Here is a 4,604-nt window from a genome sequence, read left to right as displayed (position 1 = left end):
CTCCTCTGATTATAATTTCTCATAGAACGACCCAATAACACACTTTCCTGAGTATAGGCTTTAGTTCACAATGAATCAGTATGACTTTGCCATGTTTTTTGTTGCTATTTTATAAATGAATTGATCAGTCTATCCCAAATGGTAGTCCCTAGTCAATTGCCTTAATGATACATTTTGGTCCTGTAATACAGCTTTATTAGGACTTCCTGCATTAAAGAATGGATTTGGACTTACTGTGCTTCCATCAGAGGTGGTTTATGTAATCTTATAAACTTAGAGTTGGAAGGGCAATTTGAGATCATCAGCTCCAACCTCCTACCCAATATGGATAATGTTGAGTAGTCCTAACAGGTGAATCAGGTCAACGTCTGAAGAACTCTAGTGTAATGCCCTGTTTGTGGTAATCCATTTCCTGGTTACAGGGACATTAGAACAAGTTTGCAGGGAAGGGTATCCTTATCTAGTTCCTTATATTTCTAAAGGCTTTTCAATTTCAAAGTGCTTCCTTATCGATTATCTAATTTTATCTCCTTTAATCCACATACTCACTGATTTCCAAAATTACTTTAATAGGGCAAAAATCTTTGATTTTGCAATTAGAAACATTTAAAAATTCTAATACCTCTATGAGAATAAAAATATTGATTTATCTTTACATTAAGATTTAAATTATTCATAGCAGATTCTTTCTCCAATGGATTTTTATACAGTGGTGTGAAGCCACTGGGATACTTGAAAAGGAACAAATTAAGTTTCAAATAAACCTTACACACTTCAAAACTTTGGCTAGGTGGGAAAGTAGTGATAGAAGAGTAGTAGAAAAATGTCAGAGAGATTTAACTGTCCATTGAATAAAACTGCATAACAGAGATGAGTTAAAAATTACCACAAGCGACTATTTTTGTTGCTATAGGACAACATGGTGAACAACCAATTATGTGACACTGAAATTGGAACTGTCAGCTCTTAGCACTTATTTCCTTTGGCCATGATAATGGAAGAAATGAGAGTACATGCTGGGGCAAAGAATCAAATCGCTGATAATGAAATAACAACATTTTTGAAGAAAAACAGATGCAACCACTAAATTAATGAAAATAGGAAGAAAACATTCAAACTTTGCTTTATCCCCAATTAAATCACTCATTTCCAGGTTGTGAGTGTTCTCCCTACAGAAAGGAACTATAATGGAAGTTCTCTCTCTTTTGGTTTAGGTTTGCTCTGCTCATTCTGTTGTGTGAAGGATGAGAATAAGAACTTTCAGAAGTATGTAACACTCTCAGCATGTGAAAAATCCCAGAGAAGGAAAAATTGTATGTTTTGGATTAAATTATTAAGCTGTATTCTCTCCTTCACATTCCAAGTTTAACACACACACACACAAACACACACACACACACACACACTTCCCAGAAAGACATAGGGGAAAGTTTTATTTCCCCTACTAGATTTGCAATGCAGTTGAACTACTTTTAATTTTCAAATGATAATCCAACTTCTTGGACATATGTCAACAAAACGATTGCTTAAACCTAACGTGCACATTTCCTGTCTCAAAGAATCTTCTTGTGCTGCTTTTCCAGACAAACTGTCTTTTCAGGTCTCCAGTTGACACTGGGATCCATCCAATGTAGTCCTACCACCTACTGACAACCCACTTACCATGTCTCATTGTGAATTATTTGTCTACATGTCTGTCTCCTCTCCCAGACTGTGAGCTCCAGAGGGCAAGAATTACTTTTTGTTTGATTTTTATCTCCAGTGCCTAGCATAGGTTCTCATACGTGGCATTTTTTTGAATAAGTGAATAAATGGAAGCATTCTGCATCATCATCCTCCTTTCATTCCTCCTTTCACTTCACCTCCCGCAGCCACTCAGGTTGACTCCTAGCAGCAATTGGATAGGTAAAAGTATGAATTAGAGGCTGGGTGCAGTGGCTCAGGCCTGTAATCCCAGGTCTTTGGGAGGCCGAGATGGGAGGATCACTTCAGGCTAGGCATTCAAGACCTACCTCATCAACATAGCGAGACCCCATCTCTTAAAAAAAGAAAAAGAAAAAAAGTATGACTTGGGAGAAAGGGACAAGATGGCTGACTAGACACAGCTGGAAGCACCTCTTCCATGGAGAGGAACCAAAATGTCGAGTAAACCTCCACACCTCAATCAGATTTTTTTTTTTTTTTTTTTTTTTTTTTTTTTTTTTTTTTTGAGACGGAGTCTCGCTCTGTCGCCCAGGCTGGAGTGCAGTGGCGTGATCTCGGCTCACTGCAAGCTCCACCTCCCGGGCTCACGCCATTCTCCTGCCTCAGCCTCCCGAGCAGCAGGGACTACAGGCGCCCGCCACGGCGCCCGCCACCGCGCCCGGCTAATTTTTTGTATTTTTAGTAGAGACGGGGTTTCACCGTGGTCTCGATCTCCTGACCTTGTGATCCGCCCGCCTCGGCCTCCCAAAGTGCTGGGATTACAGGCGTGAGCCACCGCGCCCGGCCTCAATCAGATTTTTTGAGGGAAAATATTAAAAGTCAATACAGAGGTGACACAGACACTGTGGTTGAAGAGGGAGGAAGCAAGGCAGCCTGTTTGTAGTCCGTGAGTGCCAAGACCAGCCCAAGGACCTGGACCAGACCTAAGGAAGGGGTGAGTGAAGGAACCCTGGACCACTGCATTCCCATGACAGTCTTCTGAGATCCTAGCTACAGGAGTTGCCATGACCCTCACAGACCTCTGGACTGGCAGGGGAAGCTGCACAGAGAACAAATAGAGGCACAGCTTGAACCCATGCAGAGTCCAAAAGGCTTCACTGTGCTGTACAGTTGCAGCAAAATATAGGCATAGGATCCCATCTGCCGAGGTTATCCTTCTTGCAGTGAGAGGTTGCAGCACCTGCTGTCTACTCAGCTGGGGGGAAGCAGGGTCTGGGTATATTCACATGCTCAAGACAGGCCCTGTTCCCATTGCCGCAGGATTCAGGTGCATCTGATCCATGTGCCTTGTTGCCTGCTGGTCCCTACCAAGGCCACCTACCTGGCCATTTCTGCAGGAGGGTACCCACAACACAGCCTTCACTGCCCCACCTGAGAGTTGTATTGGCAGCCTGGGGGGCAGTTCTGCACCCCCATAACAGCGGGTGCTTGACCCTGAGGGACCAACAGAAAAATCTGTGGACCTGATCCCAACTCCTCAGGACTTGAGCACACTGTCCTGGGGTACTGAGCTGAGATTTGTGGCCTGATCTCAAGTAGGGGAGAAGCTCCCATGATCAGAACACAGAGAAGAGTGTGGCATAGGTTCATGTGCCAGCACAGAAGTTAGGTGAACCTCCTTTAGTAAAACTGGACCAGGAAGGGCATGCATGGCCTGATAGCCATGGCTTCTTCCCCAGGGAGTCTCACAGCCTGGAATGCCTGAAACAGCTCAGCAATCTTGGCACAGATGGCTTCACACTTCAGTCAGATTATTTGAGGGAAAATACTAAAAGTCAAGAGAGAGGTGTCAACACAGACACCGTGGTTGAAGAGGTGTCTCTGACATTCACCCCGACAGAAGGCCCTAGCCATTTGGGCCTCCCGCCAGGGTGAATGCCAGCAACCAGCTGGGTCAGGGGCGCATGAGCTGGGCAAGACCCACAGCCACCTGATGGTCTGAAAACCCCAGGCCACAGGCACCATACCAGTGGTATATCAGCAGTGCCACTGCCCTGCCTGGGAATCCTCCACCCTTGATCTACTGCACCACCAGGCCATCCGAACCCCACAACCCACTCTGACTTTGGCAAGCACAGAGGACCAGCAGGTTCCCAGATAACTGCGGTCACCTGGTGATCTTACCCTCAGCATGAACCACCCCTGAGGAAGTGGGGATTACAGCCCACCAAAGCCCCTTTTGAGAAAAAGGAAACATGGACACAGCACACACAGCTGAAGAGGGCACCACCAAGGCCCAGGAACAGACTTGGAGAGGTAGTCCTCTCTTCCTCCTGACCCACATCCTCTCCCCAGTGCACTGTTGCAGACATACCAAAATACCAAAGGGATGAGTGCAAGTAGGGGGCACACTTTTCAAGTTTATCTGGCACCTCTGCCCCCACTGAAGAATAAGAGCTTATATGCCAACTCCATCATTTAAGCATCATCTACTAGACTGCAGCCTGAATTATACCACGAAACAAAAATATACTGCTGCAACAAGCAATGCCTGTAAAATCTACCACAGAAGTCTATCTGAAACCAAGGAACCCATACAGAGCCTTGGCTTTCTGAAGCACCCAGAAACAAAGTCAATCAATTATACCCAACATAGACCACAATCATACCCACAAGGGAAACATAACAAAAACTCAAGAAAGCCTCATCCAAATCACAGCAAATTCAAAAAGAAAAAGAAGCATCAGCCCCTCAAATGAGGAGGAATAAGTGCAAGAACTCCAAAAATACAAAAAGCAAGAGTGTTTATTCACCTCCAAAGGTGAATCTATTGCTAGCTCCCTAGCAACAGATCTTAATTAGATTGAAATGTCTGAAATGACAGACATAGAATTCAGAATCTGGATGGCAAGGAAGCTCAATGAGATCCAAGAGAAAGTTGAAATCCAATCCAATGAAGC

Source organism: Mandrillus leucophaeus, unplaced genomic scaffold, assembly GCF_000951045.1.
Source record: "Mandrillus leucophaeus isolate KB7577 unplaced genomic scaffold, Mleu.le_1.0 Scaffold505, whole genome shotgun sequence".
NCBI lineage: Eukaryota > Metazoa > Chordata > Mammalia > Primates > Cercopithecidae > Mandrillus > Mandrillus leucophaeus.
Note: the sequence above shows the minus strand (reverse complement) of the source record.